This window comes from Thalassophryne amazonica, chromosome 19 (assembly GCF_902500255.1).
Source record: "Thalassophryne amazonica chromosome 19, fThaAma1.1, whole genome shotgun sequence".
NCBI classification, from domain to species: domain Eukaryota; kingdom Metazoa; phylum Chordata; class Actinopteri; order Batrachoidiformes; family Batrachoididae; genus Thalassophryne; species Thalassophryne amazonica.
Window position 1 is genome coordinate 59,317,375 of NC_047121.1, and position 25,402 is coordinate 59,342,776.

Sequence of the window (25,402 nt, forward strand, 5' to 3'; positions counted from 1 at the left end):
GTATAGTCCAAAAGAAGTTGCTACAGGTGGAAATGTAAAACGTTCTTAAAAATGTAGTTGTCGTATGATTCAACATTGTATAATTCTGTACATATAAAATATTTTGTTATCCTGGATTGTTACACTGCTCCAAATAGTTTGTACAAGATCATCAATAACAATATAATTATAAAAAAAAAAAAAATTATGTCACCATGCTTGGTATAAAAAGACCAGCATCCAGGAAAGGCTGATGTGCAGTGATGGAGGCTTTTCACATGACGGCAAAATGTCAATTAACAGTTGATCAAAGCTGTAAAAATGACTGGGTGAATGGATAAAACATTGGGAAATTCTAACAATACTTATTGATCTTTATATAACGGTTGAGTGGATCCTTTTCATTTGATTGGTGTTTTGTATGTCATGTGACATGAATTATTCATCCCATTTGTGTCGAGTTGCATTTAGAGTGCAATTTGGTTCCATACGTGTGGTACCATTGCACTCTGTGCACACAAAACAAATCCACTTCACTGTAAGAAATCTGGAGGCATGAACACCTGTTAGGAGGAATTTAGAATGAAAAGCTGGACTCATTTCTGATCTGTCGTCAGAATTATTTTTGGACTCGTATTTAAACTTCGTGTTGGATTGTTGATGTCAGAGCAGCAGTGATGCACCAAAGCTGGACAAATTTCTGATGCAATTTTTCGCTGGAGTGAGGAACTACACAAACTTTTTCTTTTTTTTTTGTAAGTACACAAAGTCGGTGCAGTGATGCACCCAAATGTACAGTAAATCCCTTTTCTGTTGTTTATAAATTAATATAATATCAAATGACAAGGATCCATTTTAACCGTTATATAAAACAAATAATGAATGTTTTTACATTCTTTCAATAGAACAAATATCTAATTTAATGGTATGTTCCAGCTTTAACCTCATGAAATATTTGTACCATTGAACTCATAAACATTCATTATTTGTATATTATGACGCTGACATAATAGTCAAGTTTTATGGTTACTACCAGATGTCCAGATGTACAGTGTATTTATATTTATACAAACACATTACTTCATAATGATATTGTGTATTTTACTACTGCTAGGCTGTAATAAAACATAAACTGTGGTTATCAACATAAGTTTTATTACGCACTAATGTGTTATCACATATGCAAATTTTCGCTAAATATCCAATTGTTATTGTAGCAAAAGTATTGCAAATGTGTATTTGTATAGAGGATAAAGCTTCTGTCCACATTATGATCCAGTTTTCATTGCTGTGTCTATCTTTTGTGCATCCACCTACGTAAAAATGCGATTGATTTAAATGGGGCATATACACAGTTATCAGTGAGCACTGACACTGGGGGCGCTGCTGTACATGTGGTAGTGTTACAGTCTTTCAGTGATGTTGCAGGCCTTCTTTCCTCAGTTTGCCTCATTTTTCCCCCTGAGCTTTTATTTCCATGCCTTTTTACAGGCACACAAGAGGGATGACTGGAACATGTGATGAGAAACATCCTGAATTTGTCCTGGAAACAACTCCTTCAGTACAAGTACTTCACTTAGCGTTCAAGGTCCAGTGCAGCTCGTAGAGTCGACCGTGAGAGTCACGGCCCGCTGACAGCTCAGCCGCATACTTGGAAATTCACGCTTGAAAAGACGCTGATGTAACTACGGTGCTGTGGACGTGACAGCAGGCGACACTCACTTCTTCTTCTGCAGAGCTCGAATGATAATCTACACAGTCTGTGCACTCTGACAGCTTTGATTCAGTGCCAACAACAACTACAAATTAATCTCAGTTTGTAAAGTAGTAGCATGCCTGTATATGAGTAATAGGTATTGATGGTTTTAGAGTATCGAACAATAGCTGAGCGACTGTTATCACTTTAGCCATCAGAATTTAATTCTAAAGGACGGCACTGAAATTATTTACTGCAACATGACTCACTTTATTAGGAGAACTGCACCAAAAAGGAACAGTCCCGTCGGCACTGCGGTCACTTCAACAAACGACAAAATCCGTCGTTGGTCGCCCCCCTGGTTCAACGGTGCCTGACGGTCTATCGCCATTGTGAGCGTGACGGTCCGTCAACACGAGCTACAGATTTTATTCTGAAAAGAAACTGCTCAGTACGTGTGTCGATGGTTCGGGGGGGCAACGTGAGCAGCTGCTTGGAGCTGCAAGAGGAGAGACAACAAAAAAGGGGGGGGGGGGCAATGTTTTAATATGGGGAACGTGTGCAGGAAAGAAAGGACGTCTTTAACAAAACAAGGAACCCCCCCAAAAAAAACCCAAACCAAAAGGAGAAATCTGTGTGTAAACCTCCCACAATCCCTCTGCAGCTTCTTTTTGTATTTTTTTCACCTTCTCCTTTTCAAACTTTTCAATTTGTCACAGTATAAGTTGAAAAGAAAATCAGCCTGCTGTCGGGATGACGGCCCGGACCGCAGAAGCGAAACTCAGTGAGGATAACTGCCGGCAGTAACAGTGCAGCAATTTCACAGACTGATGGTGGGGGGGGGGCACCCCCCAGAGAAGTAATTGCATTCATACTCACAACTTCTTCATGGGTGCAGTGCTCCACATTGATGCCGTTGACCTGAAGAAACAACGAGTGAACGTGTAAATTTACTATTACAATATTTACAAGTCTGGTTATTCAGTTATCCAACAGTGAAGCTCCAAAGGCTCCGCCCACTACTGGCGTGAGCGATGATCATCATTATGCTATTTTGGGGATCACCAAATTAAGACTTTTCGAGGATTTGTAGAGTCTGGTTCTGATTCTCCTTCTCTTTACATGAACTTTAGACCATTTTCACACTTTAACGTATATACTGTAAATGTATGCCTTTAATGTATATAAATAAATGAATGCAGGATCTGACTGAGATGTGGGTGATCTTGTGCCATCAAGATACCACTGCAGACAGTAAAATGCCCAAATATGTCAACCATAAAGACTCCAGGTCCAGCAGATCAGGGAGGAGGTCTTAACTGGGATCCGATCATCAAAATGCACCAATGCTGTGTTGGACCATTAAGGGTTGAGTCAACCCTCAGTGGCAAGGAAGGTCGTCTCTTGGTCGATTCCTGGATGGGATGGTGGAATTCTACATCCAGTGAAAAATCTAGATAAAACTTGGTTTTTAAGATGGACAACGATTTTAAACTGGACCACCAAATCAGTGCAGTAGTCAGATTGAGTTTCTTTCACTTAAGGCAGCTTGCTAAGGTTAAGCCTTTTCTTGCACAGCAGCACTTTGAAACAGCAATCCATGCTTTTATTATCTCCCGGCTGGATTACTGTAATGCACTTTATTATGGAATTAGCCAGTCCTCCCTTGCACGTCTCCAGCTAGTTCAGAATGCTGCTGCCTCTCTGCTAACTCGTGCACGTAAGAGGGAGCACATTACACCTGTCCTGGCCTCCCTCCACTGGCTGCCGGTGCATTTTAGAATTCTTTTTAAGATTCTTTTATTTGTTTTTTCTGCTTCATTGTTATGCCCCTGCTCACCACCTTCGGTCAGCTGATCAGCTCCTCCTGGAGGTGCCGAGGTGCAAGCGTATGCTCAGAGGGGACCGAGCTTTTTCTGTTGTGGCTCCAAAGATGTGGAGCAAGTTACCGCTCCACATCAGGCAGGCCTCTTCACTTTCTGTTTTTAAAACCAATCTTAAAACCCACTTTTATGTACTGGCTTTTAACCCAGAATGAGATTCTCGATCTGTTTTGGCTGTTTTAACTGTTTTTATTTGTTTTTTGTTTTTATTTGTTCTTTGTGGTTTGTTACCTTTTATATGTCTCTTCATGTACAGCACTTTGTTTCAGCTGCAGCTGATTTTAAAGTGCTTTATAAATAAAGTTGAGTTGAGTAGAGTAGATAGCCTGTATGTGGGTTTGTTTAACGTGGGAGTGTCATCACATGCCAACACGCACACACACGGGCCAGACAGATCTTTAGCCTGGTTCAATGGTCCTGGACGTTCGGGGTCTGACGACCTGCTGCAGCCTTCATTCACCTTCAGATGTTGGATTACCACCCATCATTTCTTCCACCTGATCCATGGTTGAAGACTTCTTGTTTCACCAGAGCCCTGTTAGCCATCTTGTGTTCGGGGTTCCTATTGGGCCTTCATGGATACCATATAGCTGTCATGGCAGCCACTTTTAAAATCAGACCAAAACCTGAGATCAAAACCTGTTGGATATGTTTTCAGGCTTGCTGATTGCTACCCATGTTGCAAATTTCAGCTCAATTGCTGCATAAATGGCTGACAAATGGCTATATGAGATTTTCAAGATGGCTGCCATGGCAGCCATATTTGAAATCAAATCAGAACGCCTCCAACAAACACTGATGTCCTCATGGGTAGGAACACGCACACCAAGTTTCTGCTTCATTGGTCCAGCTGATGTTAACACTCGCTGCCAACCCACGACATAAGCTCACCTGGACCAAAAAAAAAAAAAAAAAAAAAAAAAAAAAAAAAAAAAAAAAAAATATATATATATATATATATATATATATATATATATATATATATATATATACACACACATACACACACATACATACACACACACGACAAAAAGAGAAGCAAGTGTACAGCCTCAGTTGACCACAACTGCGTGTTTCTTGGGGGGTTTGATGTGCAAAACTCGATCCAGATGTGTCTAAAAGTTTGTCTTTAATAAATCTCTGCGCTCTGAGGAGTGCCGCCGCGCTCGACAAATTGTAGTGTAATACACATCGTTTCACCAGTAACACAGCTTCAAATCTCTCACGCTTCAGTTCATGTCTGTGCCTAACAGCCTCCAAAGACTTCTATTCATTTATCGACTCTCCAAAAAAACCCCCATCAACCATTAATTTCCATCACAATGCGGCACTGCAGCGCTTTAAATTAAAATGTAAAAAATGCTGCTTTTGGTTCTGACCTGAATCATCGTTTGAAAGAAAAACGAGTCGTGAACCCATGTACCAACCTGTAAGACGGCGTCTCCGACAAACAGCTTCCCTGTCTGGTCAGCTGCAGGGGTCAAATCGCCAAATGTCAGAGGTTAATGAAAACATTAAAATAAATAATTGCTCATTTCACGCGCAGTAACGCGGCACAAAGAGCAATCAGGGTTTCTGTCTGAATAATATTCTGCAGCTGGGGGAGAAAAAGTGTGAAATCTGAAACCAGTCAGGATCTGAACTCATTTGCGCCGGCACGGGCCAAACAATGACGCCTCTGTTGTGAGAAGATTTGCGACGCTCTGTGAAAAGGGCTCTTAATGTCCCCGGGAACATGAAGACATAATTCTCTCATATCCAGATCAGTACGAGGAGAAACGAGGGCGGAAGAAAAAGTTAAATGTAAAAGATTCATTCCTTTGACTAATTTTGCCTCATGGTGAGATCCCGAGAGGTCAGCGCTTCTTACCGTTTATCTGCTACACATGATTAAAGCTTGATCAAAGTGATTAAAGTAAAAACGCGTGGGCACCGTGTAATTTTCAGACTTGTTATTCTGGTTAAATAATCGCTGCCGAACAAGTGTCTATCTCAATGGTGTTCAGGCTCTTAAGATAAATTAGGAATCCCGCTACAGCGGATAAGCGTTAGAATCCTGACTCGCCTTTTAGTCTTTCTGAAAGCGCTTCAGTATTATCAGTACAATAAAACCACACTTAACTCAGTATAGTTGGGTAATAATCTTCTGAATCCTGAATAGTATCTGAACTTTTTTGCTCCCGTCACATTTTTAATGACTGTGGACTCAATTTTTACTGTACCTGCAAGTTCAGCACCTCTAAATAAAACGGCAGAATCATAGCAAGAGTAAAAACTAATAGAAACTAAATAAATAAAATTTTGTTAAGTATAACAGTTATAATGCCAGAAGTTATAAATGTAAAATAAGTTTTGTTCTTTTCAAAAACTGAAGAAAACAAAAGATGGAATATTTGTAGACAATATTGTGCCCACAAGTGTTCCAATACTGGAAAAAGAGAGAACTCTAAGAAATGCCTACATTTCTTTTTCTCTTCAATTTTCTCTTATAGTGAGATGCCCATTTTATTCACACTTTTCCTGTAATTCACTTGAAGATATGTTGAATTTTTAAATCACGTAAAGTAACATTTGCCCTGAAAAATCTGGATTTTGATGAAATATTACCATTTTAAACTTTGATTGATATTTTTTGATGAAAGAAGCATTTGTTTTACCAGATTTGTTCAAGAAATTAGAAAATGCAAAGATAATTTCTGTTTTTTCCCAGTTTCTTAAATGATTAAAAAAAATGTAATTTTGGCAACAGACAGCTGGCTGTTTCACAACCAAAGGAGTTCTTCCCTCAAGATTCCAATGACATCAGCAGATGTAAAGTCTCAATTTGTACGTGTGATATAGGATTCTGAAATTCAGTTAATTAAGCATAAAAAAGTGTATTTTGTTATAGTACATTGAACAACAAAAGAAATGCAAGTTTTTCTACCAACAGTAGGGAGGAGTAACTTTGACTGGTGAAGCAACTGGAAAAAAAAGAAGAAAAAAAAAATCATCATACACGCAATCTCTCCAATCACAGCCAATGACCTTTATAATTTCTTCAGAGTTGTCACGAGCGTCTTAGCAGCTTTCCTCACTCTGTTTCTGCCATGTTCGACAAATGCTTAAAAAATAAAAATAAATAAAATTAAAGAATGGAAGTGTGCAGTTCAGAACAATCAGTAAAACACAGTTACAGTCAATCTGTTACGTCCCAATATTTGAAGGCTACAATTCTTATAAATGTATTTTATAATTTGGTGATTTCAATGTTATAACACAATCATGAAAAAAATACGATGGGAAAGTACATGCTACTGGGTAGTTTAATAGTTAACCTTATTTGTATAAACTGACCATGTTTCAGATGTTGAAGCTGACCGTATCGGTGTACAAACCAGTATTTCGGGTATTTATATTTGCAAATTGTTTTTTACTTTCACTTTTGATATTCTGTGTGCTTCTTACCCTGCAATGCTGCTGGAACCTCAATTACCCTGAGGGAGTCTTCCCAAGGGATCAGTAAAGTTCTATCTAATCTACTTGTATCTGCGTACAAGTCACTACCCGTATTAGCGCGCAAAGCATGAACCGGTGTGGTGAAAAGATTTTAAGTAGAACAAAGTACATTACAGTTGTAATTTTACCATAAATACAGTTGATCACCTTCCACCACATTGGTGACGTCAAGACGATTCACAACATTTAATATTTTAAAACTGTACTGAAACCACCTAATACATACTGAAACTGTGGAGGAAAAAAATTCTTACCTACTTGATCTTTAAAAATCTTTGAAATGACTACAGGCACGTTGTGCTCAGCCCCGCCCTAAACGTCAGGAGAGAAAACACAAAGATCAGACTGGCTGAACGTCTGCAGGAAGCACTTCTGTCAGATAAACAGTCACCTCTGGAAGTCAAAGTGTTTTTCTGAATCAAGACTTATCTGCTTACTTTGATGCTTAAGCCCAGACCGCCAGCCGCCTGTCTCCGCAGTACAACAGTTCTGTGCTTTAGAAAGTGGGAGTTTCTTATTGGCAAAAGGAGATTGTGAACACTGGCACAGTATTGTGGAGATATGCACCATGAATGACAATGAAAGTCTGGAGCCCTCGGGCGCACTTACATTTACGTGGGACTCGCTTCCTCGTGTGCAAACCACATCCAGCTTCTGGATGGTTAAAAGCTCTTTGGTGAGCTTCAGGCAGACATCGTACGTATTGTCGCTCTCCTCATTGTACAGCAGCGCTATCCCAGATTTTGTCTGCTGAAATCGAGAAGGAGCAGCGTTGAGGTTTTGCCAAGCAAAGAAAAGACGTACACAAAGAACATCTTAATCCTCCTTTCTCAGCTTGTCATTCGTGTTCTTTATTCTACTGGTCTACGTTTCGGCTAATTGGTTTTGTTCGACATTGTAAGAGCGAGAAGTTCAGCCACGGGGGGAATAAAAACCAAAACATTGCCTGCTTTGATTTCATACATTTACCAAAAAAATTCACAACTGCACAAGACTCCGTAACGTTTAGAGAAAGTAGTGCAGCTGCTTGGATCAAGAGAACAGGTGAGATGTTCTCCAAGATACAGGAACGACGCCAACATAGGTTAAGAAAACCTGAATATATAATGCAGTCCTGCCAAACCCCAAATACAACCAGGATGGGCTCTCAGACTCCGCAACGTGTTTGATGTTTACTTGCAATCATGTAATTTATTTATTGGTACTTCAATGATGTCATAATATTTGGTTCTGCGTGGACATGTGATCATTTCTGTCCAAAATTCAACCACGTCATTTCTGACTAACACACAACTGTTTATAGTTTAATCTGTAGCGTGTTGCCCCATGGTCATCCATGGGTTCTAGATTTGGTTGTGTTTGTAAAATAGGTAGCTGTCATTTTTCAAGGGTGGTAATAACTTATGCAAAGTTTCTAATGATTTTAACTGAAAGTGCAGGAAATTAAAATGAGAAAGTTTTGTGAATAATTGTATTTATTATTTAGCACATTTAGTTGATTGTTGTTTTACAACTGACAAGGCTGAGATGTTTCCTTTGTTCGGAGCTGGTCTGGTTACCAGGGACTGATTAATGGTGATATCAGCATCCATTGTTCAATTTCTGCAAAAATATTCAACCAACCTTTCATTTTTGCAGCGTTCACCCTTGATCCAAAATACATAAACATTTATCATTTATCTATCCATTCAGTGACTGCATTTATATACCAGATTTATATACCAAGTCCGAGGCCTTTCCAAAGTCTCACTTTCCCTCACATAGAGAAAAACAATACGCTGTTTGCTCCATTAAAATGTAACTTTTCCTGTCACGTGAAGGTGAAGTTTTTAAAATCGTCATCCTTTAATCCACAAATGTGCAGAATTAAAATCTTTATTTGAACCACCACATTAAAGAAAGTAAACTTTGTGCTTCTACGTGGGAACAAACAATTCCACCTCAACTGCATATTGGGAGCCAGATGCTGACCGAGACCGGAGTCATCACTTCTGTTAAAAACGTCTGTCAAAGAAAAAAGTTCAGAGTCCAAACAACAACAGTTTTTTTTTTTTTTTAACCTTCAGATGTCAGCTATTGTCCACGTTACGCACAATCACTCCTGCTTCTCTAATTTTCTCTGATTGGCTGAAGAAACCAAGACACCAAGATTTTTTTTTAAATTTCTTCAACAAACAAATGATTTTGCATACTGAAAACAAAACTTCACAATGACATGTTTTTGACAGAACTCTCCTCATCCAGGCTGAAGATGAAATATGAGGAAAACCACCAAGACTGTGGCGAGGAGGACAAAAATACAGACATGTCTTCCCACTATTCTTTTTGCACAGACAGATCGACATTTCAGTAGGAAAGTTAGCCTTTTCAGAGCCGCGGTGCAAAGCTGACCTCGTCCTCGAACTCACTAGCAAGTCATGAATTGGCAAGTCACAAGTCTCAAGTCATAATGACCACCAATAGTTTGCAAGCTGACTTGAGACTTGCTGATTCATGACTTGACAGTGACTTTGTACCACCTCTGGCATATAGGATATAGACGGTCCTACAGGACTGTATACACTTACTGAAACTATATGCATGGCATATAGACATATATACATATATGGCATATATACACTGGCGTACGGGTTGACCTGATATAACATATGCATGTGTAGTTTCAGTTACAGATGTTATAGTAACCATTTGAAACAAACTGTCTGCATTAATGCTGACTGGTTTGGATGTTTACAACACTACTTGTGTTTGATGATACTGCAGTTTCCAAGTTCTGGTTGGTTCTACAAAGAAAATGATATACAAGGTCTGTTAGAAAAGTATCCGACCTTTTTATTTTTTTCAAAAACCATATGGATTTGAATCACGTGTGATTGCATCAGCCAAGCTTGCACCTTCGTGCGCATACGTGAGTTTTTTCACGCCTGTCGGTTGCGTCATTCACCTGTGAGCAGGCTTTGTGTGAGCACTGGTCCACCCTCTCGTTGTTTTTTATTGCGAATAAATGTCTGAATGATTTGGAGCTTTGCTGCTGTGGAGAGATGTGTGTGTGTGTGTATGTATACGTGTGTTAGACGGACACCACCGCAGTCGCGATGATTACGTCATCACGGCTCGACCGGGGTTGTTGTTAGCGGTGCCATGCTAAGAGGAATCCTCAGAGAAGTTCAAAAATAAAAGGAGTTATTGAGCAGTTCCTTTCCGCATTTCATTAACGTGACATGGTGTCAGAAGTCTGACGAACAGGACGCCCGACGGAGATGGCAAAATTTGGACCACCGGAGCAGTTTGACTTCGCAAAGCCGGCAGAGTGGCCGACGTGGAAGCGGCATTACAGCAGGTTCCGTGTGGCGACCAAACTTGATAAAGAGCCTGATGTGGTACAAATAAATTCCCTTCTTTATGCAATGGGGAGGGAAGCGGAGCCCATTTACGAGTCCTTCACGTATGAGAGTGAGGAAGAGGAGAATAACTTTGACGTCGTAATGGGCAAATTTGATTAACATTTTGTGCCGAAACCCAATGTGATTCATGACCGTGCGTGCTTCCACAGACGCACACAGCACCCTGGGGAGACTGTGGAGGCTTTCGTAAGAAACCTGTATGAACTGGCCCAATATTGCGAGTTCGGCCAAGCTAAAGATGAGAACATTCGGGACAGAATTGTCATAGGCATACTGGACTGTGATGTGTCTCAAAAGCTACAGCTGGAACCAGACCTAACGCTTGAAAAAGCCATTCAGATCGCAAGACAGAATGAACAAATCAAACAACAAAATACAGCTATGAGGGCTGAATGCTCAGTGGATGCAGTGAGGCGAGGGGAGCAGCAACATAACACAAAAAAGAACAAAAGTGGATGGCTGGGGCAAAACAACAACAAATATGATGTACAGGAAACATGCACTCGATGTAACAGGCAGCACTGCAGGAATGAAACATGCCCAGCAAAAAATAAAAGATGTCGTAAATGCAACAAAATTGGACACTTCCAAGTTGCATGTAAAACCAAGATGGTGAATGAACTTGTGGCAACAGCAGCACCGGAAGCCACAGGTAGTGATGATACGTTCTTCCTGGGCGCCATTGTAGATCAGGAGGCCACAGTTATAGACCAACCTGGGTCAGACGATGAATGGCATGTAACATTGCCGGTGAATGGCAGTCCGGTGGAATTTAAAATTGACACTGGGGCTGACATTATCATAATGTCTCAGCGCACGTTCCACAGCCTGCCCCAGAAACCCTGACTGGTTAGGACCAGACCCAATGCTAGCAGCCCGGGAGGGGAAGTGAAGTGTATGGGTAAATTCCTAGCCACCAGTCAATACAAAGGGCAAAAATACTCATTTTGGATAACAGTCATTCATGGACTGTTCACACAAAACTTACTGGGGAAATGCGTGGCCAAACAAATGGGCCTCGTAGTGCGTGTTGGTGCAGTTAGTACCGAAGTGCTCAGCGACATGTTTGGAGACATAGGGCTGATGGACTGTGACCCAGTTAAAATTAAATTGGGGGCTGATGCTGAGCCCTACGCCACGGCGACACCCCGCTGTGTGCCATTTCCCCTCCTACCCAAAGTGGAGGCTGAACTAAAAAGGATGCTGAACATGGGCGTCATCAGGGAGGTGACGGAGCCTACTGACTGGTGCGCGCCCATGGTGCCAGTAGCGAAGAAAAATTCAGACTCCATCAGGGTGTGTGTCGACCTTAAGCGGTTAAATAAGGCAGTTAAGCGGGAGCGCTACATGTTGCCGACGTTCGACGACATCACTCCAAAGATGGCCGGAGCCAAGGTGTTCTCCACGCTGGATGCATCTAGTGGCTTCTGGCAGATTCCCTTGGACCCAGGTAGCCAGCTACTGACTACCTTCATCACACCAATGGGCAGGTTTTGTTTCCGCCGCCTGCCATTCGGTATCTCGTCAGCGCCGGAGATCTTCCAGCGGCTGATGTCAGAACTGCTCAAGAACCATGATGGAGTCGTTGTGGTCATGGACGACATCTTGGTGTGAGGATCGAGCGAGGAGGAGCATGACCGACGCTTAGAGTCCGTCCTGTGCACTATAAAGCAGTCGGGCCTGAAGTTAAATAAAGCCAAGTGTCACTTTGGTAAGGAGGAACTCCACTATTTTGGACACATAATTAGCACAAGTGGCATCAGGCCGGACACAAACAAGGTCAGGGCCATCACGGAAATGCCCAGACCGACCAATGTTGGGGAGTTGCGCCAGCTGTTGGGGCTTATTAACTATGTGGGGAGGTTCCTTCCTGACCTGTCCACTAAACTGTACCCACTCAATGAGCTGCTCAGGAAGGAGAAAGTGTGGGTGTGGAGCGAGTTCCAGGAACAGGCACTGGAAAAAGCAAAGCTTATGCTCCTATCTGCACCTGCGCTCGCATATTATGACCCAAGACGCCAGACGGTTGTGAGTGCGGATGCCAGCAGCTATAGCTTGGGAGCAGCACTACTGCAAGATCACAGCGGCACTTTGAGACCTGTCCCCTTCTGCTCACATACTTTAACTGAGACAGAAAAACGCTACTCGCAAATTGAAAAGGAGTGCCTGGCAGCAGTGTGGGCCTGCGAGTGGTTCACGAGGTATGTGCAGGGGATGGAGAGCTTCCTCCTCCAGACAGACCACAAACCACTCGTACCGCTAATTAACGTGTATGATTTGGACAAAGCACCACTGCGGTGCCAAAGACTGTTAATGCACCTAATGAGGTTCAATGTGATGGCTGTGCATGTTCCTGGGAAACAAATGGTCGTGGCTGATACACTGTCTCGAAGCCCTCTAAGTCAGGAAGCAGAGTCAGACATGGACCAGGAGGTGGAGGCGTATGTCATAGGGGTGGTGACGAACAAACCGGTGTCAGTGGACAGACTCTCCGAGATACGAGAAGCCACACAAAGTGACCGGGATCTTCAGACTGTTATCACATGCATCCGAGGTGGTTGACCACGCAAATTGGCCGAGTTCCCATCCTCTCCCGGGTTCTACACTGCTAGGAGCCACCTTTCAGAGTCAAACGGACTAGTACTGTACGAGGACCGAATTGTAGTCCCAACATGACTGAGGGCTAACATCCTCAACCAAATTCACGGGGGCCATCAGGGGCTAACAAAATGCTGTGCGAGAGCCAAGTTGTCAGTGTGGTGGCCGGGCATCAGTGGCGACATTAAGCGAATAGTGATGCAATGTGAGTTCTGTATAGAACACAAGCCAAAGCAGAGACGCGAACCCCTTATTACTACACCTCTTCCAGAAGGGCCATGGCAGAGGATTGCCGCAGACCTGTGTGAGCTAAACGGTGAGAGCTATCTGATTGTGGTAGACTATTATTCACGCTACATCGAGATGGCACATCTGCCCTCCACGAGTAGCCTGCAGGTCATCAATCGCTTAAAGGGTATCTTCGCCAGATGGGGAATACCACTGGAGCTTGTTAGCGACAATGCAATGCAGTTCGCTTCAGTTGAATTCAGAGACTTTGCTAAACCTTATGGGTTCACCCATATGACCTCCAGTCCACACTACCCCCAGTCAAACGGGGCAGCTGAGAGAGCGGTCCAAACCGCAAAGAGGATCCTCAAGCAGCCAGATCCATCACTTGCTCTGATGAGCTATCGAGCGACACCCATCACTGCCACTGGGGTCAGTCCAGCTCAACTAATGTTGGGAAGACAGATTCGTACCCCTGTGCCGACGCTAGAGACGAGCTTACAGTCAGATCCTGTGGGACGGGACCTAGTGTTACAAAACGATTTGAAGGCCAAAAAGGCATACAGGCACTTCTACAACAGGAGACACTCTGCCCGCCCTCTCCCGGAGTTATGTCTGGGTCAACCAGTCAGGGTGATGTTGGATGGAGAGAGAGGGTGGAATACCTCAGCGGAGATCATCGGACCATCAGGAGAACCGCGTTCCTATCTGATCAAGACGGATGGTGGCGCTATGCTGCGTCGCAACAGGAGACATCTGCAGGTGGTTCCGGAGAACATCGCACCTGCGGACCAGCCGCACGCACCAGGTGGGAGCCCGATGCAGCCGGTGACCCATTCCAGTCCTGCACCGACCGGCTCGGAGGTTACAGCACTACCGGGCAGCTCAACTCCAGGGTCTACTCCAGGTACTCCTCTGCAACCCCCTCCTTCCCAGGGGGAAACCAGGATGACCTTGAGGGGTCGTGAGATCAAACTACCTCTCAGGTACAGAGATGTTTAGAGACCAAGTTGCCAACATCACTTGGGTGAGTCACAAACTTTTAATTTATTTTGACAGAGACATTCTCATTGCTAGAGGAAAAATGGAGATGTTTGTTGAACATTATGCTTCTGTTGCATTACCTTCTGTGTGAGTGTGAGAGTGAAGTTCAGAAAAGACTTTTCTTCGATATCTTAGAAGGACTTTGAGGTCTTGTGTTCAAAACCAAAAGAGACTTTCAGTTTTGATTTTGGAAATGGTCCGATGTCGAATATGGACTTGTTGTTTTGTTAACCACTGTATTTGCTGGTATATTTACCCTGTTCAATGAAAGGGGGGAGATGTGGAGAGATGTGTGTGTGTGTATACGTGTGTTAGACGGACATCACCGCAGTCGCGATGATTACGTCATCACGGCTCGACCGGGGTTGTTGTTAGCGGTGCCATGCTAAGAGGATATGCTATGTGAATCCTCCGAGAAGTTCAAAAATAAAAGGAGTTATTGAGCAGTTCCTTTCCGCGTTTCATTAACGTGACAGCTGCATCAATTTTTTTCCAGAAACTGTGAGAGACCTCCAGGTGGACACCGTTTGGAAAATTAATATGGCTTTCAGGGATGATTTTATGAGGATTATACAGATTAAGGAGTGTTACTGCCGCTTTAAGGACGGCCCACAACTTTTGAGAGTGTGGTGCGCTCCCAGCGCCGATCGACATGCTCAGACCCTGCTGAAACAACCAGATCATTTCCAACGTGAAGGCTTTGTTGATCCAGGACCTCGTCTGACTTTCACAAAAAGGCAGAAGTCGTGGACATCAGCACTTTTTTGGCACATTCTACTGTTACAGGAGTTTTTTCATGGAAAGAAAAGCGGAGGGACGCGCCACGGAGCCGTTCATTACGCGGGACAAAACCACCTCGGTGCTGGTCTCACAGGACGGCTTAAAGGTGGATTTCAGAAGGATTCCGGTTGCTTTTCAGTCGTGTGATTATCCGATTGTGATTGTGCATGAGCTGGACCTGCCCCAACATGTCCTGGAAGGCTTCATCACGGCGTTGCTTTGCACCATGCAGCTCCACCGCGACGTGCAGAATTCCTCCGCACGTCTGTCTCAATGTGCCGGAAAAATGCTGATGTCCACTCTTTTCACAATTCCTGTGCTAGTCAGACGACATACCGGATCAAGACAGCGTCCAGTTTAGAAATGAACGGCACATTCCACTGTTACAGGAGTTTTTGTCATGGCGCAAAGCAACGCCGTGATGAAGCCTTCCAGGACATGTTCGGGCATGTCCAGCTCATGCACAATCACAATTGGATAATTACACGACTGAAAAGCAACCAGAATCCTTCTGAAATCCACCTTTAAGCCGTCCTGTGAGACCAACACCAAGGTGGTTTTGTCCTGCGTAATGAACGGCTCCGTGGCACATCCCTCCGCTTTTCTTTCCATGAAAAAAAACTCCTGTAACAGTGGAATATGTGCCGAAAAAGTGCTGATGTCCATGACTTCTGCCTTTTTGTGAAAGTCAGACGAGGTCCCGGATCAACAAAGCCTTCACGTTGGAAATGATGTGGTTGTTTCAGCGGGGTCTGAGCATGTCGATCGGCGCTGGGAATGCGCCGTGCTCTCAGCAGTTGTGGGCCGTCCTTAAAGCGGCAGTAACACTCCTTAATCTGTATAATCCCCATAAAATCGTCCCTGAAAGCCATATTAAATTTCTGAACGGTGTCCACCTGAAGGTCTCTCACAGTTTCTGGAAAGAAATTGATGCAGCAAAGCTCCAAATCGTTCAGACATTTATTCGCAATAAAAAACAACGAGAGGGTGGACCAGTGCTCACACAAAGCCTGCTCACAGGCGAATGACGCAAACGACAGGCGTGAAAAAACTCACGCATGCGCACGAAGGTTCAAGCTTGGCTGATGCAATCACACGTGATTCAAATCCATATGGTTTTTGAAAAAAATAAAAAGGTCGGATACTTTTCTAACAGACCTCGTATGTGATTATGTATATACATTTAATAATTTTGAATTTTTAATAAAAGATATTGTTTAATTTGTAATAATGTTGTGTAACTTTTTTATACGTTGCTTTTATATCTGCTTGTGTATAAGTGTGATGTGTATATACACACTTCTCAAATATATTATAGTTACAAGTGAACAAAAAGTAATGTCTCCTTGCTAGTACAGTGGCAACATTATCTTGCATAAAAATATGCAGACAAAATAAAACAATCTGTTTTTTCATCCAAATTCCACATTTTTTTTTCTATCTTAATTTATTGGCTAAATTTGAGTAAAATGCCAGAAATGATTAATATGTTGATTCTGTAGGCGCCATTGCCTATAGAAACCTATAGGTTTCTATAGGCAATGGCGCCTATAGGTCCTTATGTCTGTAGAATGCTATCGGTCTCTATAGGCCAAGACCCCTGTAGGTCGTGTGTCTATAGGTGTTCTATAGAAAGCTATAAGACCTCAGTGGACGCGAATATCAAGTTCACACGTGAGGATGCCAGAAACAAACATTTAGCCTTCGTGGACTGTGATGTTATGATTGGAGAGAACAGGCAGCTCCAGACAGGGGTTTACAGAAAACCAACTCACACTGACCAATATCTGCTCTTTGGCTCAAACCACCCCCTTGAACACAAGCTCGGGGTGATCAGGACACTTCAACACAAAGCCTTACAGGTGCCCACAACTGCAGAGGGAAGGGCTAAAGAACAACAACATGTCCGGAAAGCCCTCACAGTATGTGGGTACCCACGATGGTCCCTGGACAAAGTGCAGAAGTCCCAGAGTACAAAGAGATCAGAGACAGGAGACAGAGACAAGAAGAAGAGGAGTGTCTCTCCCTTATTTAGCAGGAGTAGGGGAAAAACTACAGAGGATCTTCAGACAGCACAAAATCCCAGTTTACTTTAAACTGGTTAACACCTTGAGACAGAAATTAGTTCACCCTAAGGACATGATCCCTAGTTACAGAGCAATGTAGTGTATTCTATCAGATGTCAGGAAATTATTATTATTAAAAAAAAAGGCCATCCAGAAAGTTGTACAAGTATGACATCATAGACAGTCAAAGTCAAAACTGTTGGGTTTTGTGTTAAGTGGACCCCAAAGCAGAGACAGAGCCAGGTAAAGTTTAACAGTTTATTTACAGCAGGTGGTGGTGACGGAGGCTGGCTGGAGGTAGGTCGTGGGAGGCAGCAGTGGCACCGGACACATCTGGAGACAAAAAGGCACAGGTAAGTATTGGCTCAGGTAAGTATTAGCTTTGGTAGGCAGCAAGCAAAGAGAGTTATACTAACGACAGTCACTGAATACTCTGGCGCTGGAGTCATGACAGGGCGGGGTCTTATACCCCCACAGATTGAGAGAGACATCAGGTGTGCCCACTTCGCTGCAGAACTCAGCCACGCCCCCGTCACCACCCACCAGCTCTGCACAGAGAAAACACAAAGGGAGGGGCAAACAGGCACAGACAACAAACCCTAACAGTACCCCCCCTCAAGGGACACCCCTTGGCAGCCCACCAGGCTTAAAAGGATAGCGGGCATAGAAGTCCTGAAGCAGGGAAGGGTCCAAAATGAGGGACCTAGAGACCCAGGAGCGGTCTTCAGGGCCGTAACCCTCCCAGGCAACTAAATACTGGAACCCACGGCCCCGATGCCGAACATCCAGCAGCCGCTTTACAGTGTAGGCTGGATGATTGTCGACCAATAGGGGAGGCGGCTGGAGGGCTCAGAGGACTAGTATTGACCGGTTTCAGGAGGGAAACATGGAAGGCCGGATGTACATTCAAAGAGGCAGGCAGCTTGAGCTTGACCACTGTGGGATTAATAATTGTGTCAATTTCATAAGGACCGATGTACCTGAGAGACAACTTCTTAGATTCCGTTGGAAGCGGGAGATCACGAGTAGAAAGCCAGACTCTCTGACCAGGCTCATATTCAGGAGCGGAAGTGCGGTGCCTATCCGCAAGCCTTCGGTTCCTTTCCGCAGTGCGACAGAGGGCTTCATGCCACACCCGGCCAGCTCGCTGAAGATGACGCTGGATAGAAATCAAATCAAATCAATTTTATTTATATAGCGCCAAATCACAACAAACAGTTGCCCCAAGACGCTTTATACTGTAAGGCAAAAGCCATACAACAATTACAGAAAAACCCCAACGGTCAAAACGACCCCGTATGAGCAAGCACTTTGCAACAGTGGGAAGGAAAAACTCCCTTTTAACAGGAAGAAACCTCCAGCAGAACCAGGCTCAGGGAGGGGCAGTCTTCTGCTGGGACTGGTTGGGGCTGAGGGGAGAGAATCAGGAAAAAGACATGCTGTGGAAGAGAGCAGAACTCAATCACTAATGATTAAATGCACAGTGGTGCATACAGAGCAAAAAGAGGTGAATAAAAAGAAACACTGGGTGCATCATGGGAAACCCCTCCAGCAGTCTAAGTCTATAGCAGCATAACTAAGGGATGGTTCAGGGTCACCTGATCCAGCCCTAACTATAAGCTTTTTCAAAAAGGAAAGTTTTAAGCTTAATCTTAAAAGTAGAGAGGGTGTCTGTCTCCCTAATCCAAATTGGGAGCTGGTTCCACAGGAGAGGAGCCTGAAAGCTGAAGGCTCTGCCTCCCATTCTACTCTTACAAACCCTAGGAACTACAAGTAAGCCTGCAGTCAGAGCGAAGTGCTCTATTGGGGTGATATGGTACTAAGAGGTCCCTAAGATAAGATGGGACCTGATTATTCAAAACCTTATAAGTAAGAAGAAGAATTTTAAATTCTATTCTGGAATTAACAGGGAGCCAATGAAGAGAGGCCAATATAGGTGAAATATGCTCTCTCCTTCTAGTCCCCGTCAGCACTCTAGCTGCAGCATTTTAAATTAACTGAAGGCTTTTCAGGGAACTTTTAGGACAACCTGATAATAATGAATTACAGTAGTCCAGCCTAGAAGAAATAAATGCATGAATTAGCTTTTCAGCATCACTCTGAGACAAGACCTTTCTAATTTTAGAGATATTGCGCAAAAGCAAAAAAGCAGTCCTACATATTTGCTTAATATGCGCATTGAAGGACATATCCTGATCAAAAATGACTCCAAGATTTCTCACAGTATTACTGGAGGTCAGGGTAATGCCATTAAGAGTAAGGATCTGGTTAGACACCATGTTTCTAAGATTTGTGGGGCCAAGTACAATAACGTCAGTTTTATCTGAACTTAAAAGCAGGAAATTAGAGGATAGAAGAAACAGATAGAAGGAACAGCTACCTTTGTCTCCTGGTTAGGGAAGAGAGGAGGTTGGAAGCCATTAGCAGCCATGAAGGGAGACATACCGGTGGCAGAGGAGATGAGAGAATTGTGCGAATATTCTATCCAGGGAAGATGAGTGGACCAGGAACAGGGATGACGTGCTGCCACACATCGGATAGCCGCTTCCAGGTCCTGATTTGCCCGCTCAGTCTGGCCATTGGTTTGGGGATGATACCCAGATGACAAGCTGGCAGAAGTCCCGAGAGCACGATAGAAGGCCTTCCACACCTGGGAAGAGAACTGTGGGCCTCTGTCCGAAACAATGTCATGAGGAATGCCATGGAGTTTGAACACATGTTGAATTAACAGGTTAGCGGTCTCAAATGCTGAAGGTAAATTGGGCAAAGGGACAAAGTGTACTTACTTAGAGAAATGATTAACTATTGTCAGAATTACTGAATTACCTTCAGAAGGTGGTAGGCCGGTAACAAAATCCACGGCAATGTGGGACCATGGACGGTGTGGTATAGGAAGTGGGCGAAGCAGGCCAGCAGCAGCACGGTGGGAAGACTTGCTGTGGGCACAGACTGAGCAGGCAGCAACAAACTCTTTAGTGTCCGAGGACACTGAAGGCCACCAGAAGCGCTGACGAACAAGCATGAGTGTGCGATGGAAGCCTGGATGACAAGCAATCTTAGATGAGTGACTCCACTGAAGGACCTCTGACCTAGCAGACGGAGGAACAAGCAAACGGTCTGGGGGACACATGTCAGGAACTGGATGGTTAGTCAAGGCTTCTTTGACAGTTTTCTCCACATCCCAAGTGGCCGCACCAACTATACAAGAAAGTGGCAAAATAGTGTCAGTAGAAACATCCACCGGTGAAGAAAACTGCCTTGACAGAGCATCAGGTTTGATGTTCCTAGAACCAGGACGGTAAGTAAGATTTAGATTGAATCGTCCCAGAAACAGCGCCCAACAAGCTTGACGGGAATTCAACCTGCGAGCAGAGCAGCAATAAGACAGGTTTTTATGATCAGTCCATACCACCAAGGGATGTGTTGAACCCTCCAGCCAGTGTCTCCATTCCTTCAGGGCCTCGACAACTGCCAGTAGCTCCCTCTTGCCAATATCATAGTTCTTCTCAACAGGGCTCAGTTGGCGGGAGTAGAAGGCACATGGTTGAAGATTTTGGTCACAGGAAGAGCGCTGAGAGAGGACAGCGCCTATGCCGGAATCAGAAGCGTCCACTTCTACAATAAACTGGGCTGTGGGATCTGGGTGTGAAAGGACAGGAGCAGAACAAAAGAGTCTTTTTAACTTATCAAATGCTGTCTCTGCTTCTATTGAACACTCAAAAGGAACCTTGACTAAAGTTAATCTGGTAAGTGGAGAAGCAACTCTGCTGTAATCCCGGATAAAGCGTCTGTAGAAGTTCGCAAACCCTAGGAACCTCTGTAGCTGCTTCCTATTGGTGGGTGTAGGCCACTCTGATACAGCTTTGATTTTAGCAGGATCGGTTTTAATGTGCCCCTTCTCAACAAAGAACCCAAGAAAACTAACAGAAGTCACATGAAAGTCACACTTCTCAGCTTTTACATAAAGTCTGTTCTCAAGTAAACATTGCAACACAAGTCTAACATGCTGAACATGCTCTTCAATGGTACTAGAGAAAATCAAAATGTCATCAAGATATACAAACACAAATCTGTTCAACATATCGCGTAAAACATCGTTGATAAGTGCCTGAAAAACTGCTGGGGCGTTAGTCAGTCCAAAGGGCATTACCAAATACTCAAAATGACCCATAGGGGTATTAAATGCCGTCTTCCACTCATCCCCCTCTTTGATGCGGACTAAATGATAGGCATTACGCAGGTCCAATTTGGTGAATATAGTGGCATCATGGAGGGAGTTGAAAGCGGAGTCAATGAGTGGAAGAGGATATTTGTTCTTCACAGTTATATCATTCAAACCCCTGAAATCAACACATGGCTGAAGAGTGTAATCCTTCTTTTCAACAAAAAAGAAACCAGCCCGACAGGAGAGGAAGACGGGCAAATAAGACCAGCAGCTAGTGACTCAGATATTTAGGTTTCCATAGCCTCCCTCTCAGGCTTGGAAAGATTGTAAAGTTTGCAGGTTGGTAATGTGCCACTGGGATCAAATCAATGCAACAGTCATAAGGCCTATGAGGTGGAAGAGCTAGGGCTCCGTCCTTAGAAAATACTTCCTGTAGGTCATGATATTCTTCTGGCACCAGGGAAAGGTCTATTGGCTTGGGAATGACTGGTGTGCGGGGACAAGTGGTAGGCTTGGCAGAATTTAGACAGTGACTATGACAAAACAGGCTCCAATTAATAATGGATTGTGTAGACCAGTCTATGTCAGGATTGTGGAGCTTGAGCCAAGGGAGATCAAGGACTAGTGGAGCAGAGGGGGAACTGACAATGTACAAGGAAATAGTCTCATGGTGGTTACCAAAAAGCAGCAGTGACAACTGGATGGTTTGATGAGTAATGCTGGCCAGAAGCCTTCCATCTAAAGCGTATATGTTCTTGGGTTCAGGTAGAGGCTCAGAGGGGATTTTACACTGAGAAACAAAAACACAGTCAATGAAGTTGTCATCAGGTCCTGAATCCAACAGTGCTAACAGGAGAAACAAGTCAGAGTGAGACAAAGTACCTTGAAGTTGAATACGTCGTGTGGAGGGACTTGACGGGGTATGGCTCACCAGCGCCCCTCCGCTGGCTGATGAGCCTGGTCTTTTGGTAGTGCGGTGCAGTTGGCCACAAAGTGTCCTCCCTGGCCGCAGTACATGCAGAGTTTGAGACGCTGTTGATGCTGGCGCTCCTCAGGACTGAGTCTCATCCTACCAAGCTGCATAGGTTCCTCGGGTGAGGGCTCAGAGGATCCAGGAGTAGCGCAGGCAGGAGCTGGTGGAGTAGACTGGCGGGGAGGCTGGGAGTAAGGTCCAGCAGGTGGCGTGGCTCTTCTAGCTGTTCTTTCCCTACGCCTCTCTGCTAGCCGAAAGGAAATCAGGTCTTCTAAGGAAGAGGTCTCATCTCTAGCAGCTAGCTGATCCTTGATCTCCTCACTCAAACCCCGGAAAAATACCCCTTGTAAAGCTTTCTCATCCCACCCAGTTTCAGCAGCTAAAATGCAAAAATCAATGGAATAGTTTGTAACTGAACCAGTACCCTGGCGAAGTGAAAGGAGTCTACTACTAGCCTCTTTACCCTGAAGGGGGTGGTCAAAGACCCTACGCATCTCAGTAGCAAAAGAATCCAGGGTGTTAGAGACAGTAGAATTACTATTAGCTAATGCTACAGCTCAAGCAGAAGCCTTCCCAGACAGTAAACTCATAATAAAAGCTACTTTAGCTCTGTCAGAGGCATAAGTTAGCGGTTGTTGGTCAAAGACAAGCATGCACTGGTGTAAAAACTGACTGCATAACCCTACATCACCTGAGTATCTGGCAGGAACGGGGAGGAAGGGCTCACGGGGTTGAACAATGTGGCTGCTTGGGGCTGGAGGAGGAATCGAAGCAGGAGCAGCAGTCGGAGCAGGTGCAGGTTGATTAGGCTGATTGGGGAACTGGTCCAAACGAGAGGCTAATTGCTCCAAGCGAGAATTAATCTGAGAGAAACTTGAATCAACTTGTTTGAAGTTGTCCAGTATTGTCTTGAGAGCTTCGTCATGTTGAGCCATGCGGGTGCCTTGATTGGTTATTGCCTGCTTAAGTCTTTCAACCTCTGCGGGGTCCATATTTGGCCAGAGTATTCTGTTGGGTTTTGTGCTAAGTGGACCCCAAAGCAGAGACAGAGCCAGGTAAAGTTTAACAGTTTATTTACAGCAGGTGGTGGTGACGGAGGCTGGCTGGAGGTAGGTCGTGGGAGGCAGCAGTGGCACCGGACACATCTGGAGACAAAAAGGCACAGGTAAGTATTGGCTCAGGTAAGTATTAGCTTTGATAGGCAGCAAGCAAAGAGAGAGTTATACTAACGACAGTCACTGAATACTCTGGCGCTGGAGTCATGGCAGGGCGGGGTCTTATACCCCCACAGATTGAGAGAGACATCCGGTGTGCCCACTTAGCCGCAGAACTCAGCCACACCCCCGTCACCACCCACCAGCTCTGCACAGAGAAAACACAAAGGAAGGGGCAAACAGGCACAGACAACAAACCCTAACAAAAACATTTCCAAGCCATTCGGATCAAGGTTATACTCCCCCCCCCCTTACCTCCTTTCTTTCCCCCCTTTTTCCTTTCCCTTTTTTTCCCTTTTTCCCCCTCCCCCAGGTTTTATGACAAAAGGTATAATTTAATTTTGTTCTGAAAAAAGATTCAATTTCTTCCAATATTGTTTACATTTATCAGAGGAATGTCTGATGGAAAAGGTTAGTCGCTCCATTACATAAAGCTCGTGTATTATGTCCAGTCCTTGGTGGTTGGTGGTTCCTCTTTCAACCATTTCCAAGTTATAGCCTTTTTACTGGCTGCCTGTAATATTTGTAGCATGTACCGGTCCTGTTTTCTAAGAGAGGTTGGAATTTTGCCCAAATAAAATGTACAAAAACTCTTCCCTATTTGTAGTCCCATGATCAATTGTGTAATCTTAGCCACCTCTGTCCAATAAGGTGAGATTTTGGGGCATTCCCAGAAGATATGAAAATGACCAACAGAAAAATGTCCACATTTCCGCCAACATTTGATAATGTTCAACATTTTTGGTTTGCAGTTCTTTAACCCGAGGTGTAATAAAAAAAAACGCACTACATTCTTCCAAGAGAACTCCCTCCACAGATCGGAGCTTGAGGTGGTTGCAGCTGTTTTGCAAATGTTTGCCCATTCTTTATCAGAAATTTTTATTTTAGCATCTTTTTCCCATCTGAGCTTTATATAATTTGTAGATTTTTTTCTTTCTCATCTGCATTATTGAGTAAGTTCTAGATATCTTTTTTTTTTTTTGTCAGTTTCCCTTTGCATGCATCTATAAAAATGTCAATTAGTGGCTGTCTATCCTGCTTGTCGGCAATATCTGCATTGAAATGGTGTCGTAACTGCAAATACCTAAAAAAATTACCCTTTTCCAGATTATAATTATCTGCTAATTGTTGAAAGGACATTAAACCTGTTGGTTAAGATATTTTCCAATATGCAGTGATGCCATTATTACACAATAGTTTAAACCTATTATCAACTTTTGCAGGGATAAATCGGAGTCATATGCTGGCCAGCGTAGGGTTTTAGCATCATCTTCCGTGGTCTTGTTTTTGAGTTCGTTAAGCCAGATGCCAAGTGGTACCTTAATCAGGTTAGACACCTTATTTAAAAGCGAGTGCAATAATGGTTTATCCCGTAAAATCGACGGGACAGGAGTTTGAATTTCAGCTTGATCTATTTCTTTCCACTTGGCATCACATAATGGGTCACTCCATGCAATCAGAACTTTGAGCTGGGCAGCTTTATAGTAATTTTTTAAGCACGGGACTGCTATACCACCTTCATTTTTAGGCAGTTGCAGTGTTTCAAACCTTATTCTTGGACTCCGTTTATTCCAGACAAAGTTTGAGAACATTCTGTTCCATTCAACAAATTGCCTGGAGGGCACTTCAACTGGCAAAGCAAGAAATAAGTAAAGCAATTTGGGCAGCACGATCATTTTTAGGAATTCAATTCTGTTATGCATATTCAGTGGCAATAGTAACCATCGTTTAAGGTCTGCATTCATCTTAGTAGTTAGAGGGATGTGATTATGTTTAAAGAGGTCACTCAAATCTTTAGGCAGTTGAACTCCTAAATATTTGAGTACTATTCCAATTGCACTTTAAAAGTTTAACAGTATTTTTATTTGGTTTGT

The 25,402-nt window shown here is 43.7% G+C and overlaps 1 protein-coding gene and 1 long non-coding RNA gene across 3 annotated transcripts in view; both read right to left on the reverse strand.

The window, feature by feature from the left end:
- The window catches only part of LOC117531936, a 303,771-nt gene that overhangs the window by 92,343 nt on the left and 186,026 nt on the right, over window positions 1–25,402 (reverse strand). The window lies entirely within an intron of this gene.
- On the reverse strand, window positions 2,535–7,841 carry LOC117531780. Of its 2 annotated transcripts, none has more exons than XR_004566726.1 (5): window positions 7,666–7,841; window positions 7,494–7,550; window positions 7,311–7,368; window positions 4,986–5,029; window positions 2,535–2,596 (listed from the first exon to the last, which is right to left on the reverse strand). It is a non-coding gene; the product is annotated as an uncharacterized LOC117531780 (long non-coding RNA). The 2 variants fall into 2 exon arrangements; XR_004566725.1 differs by having other exon boundaries at window positions 7,494–7,545; window positions 7,666–7,836.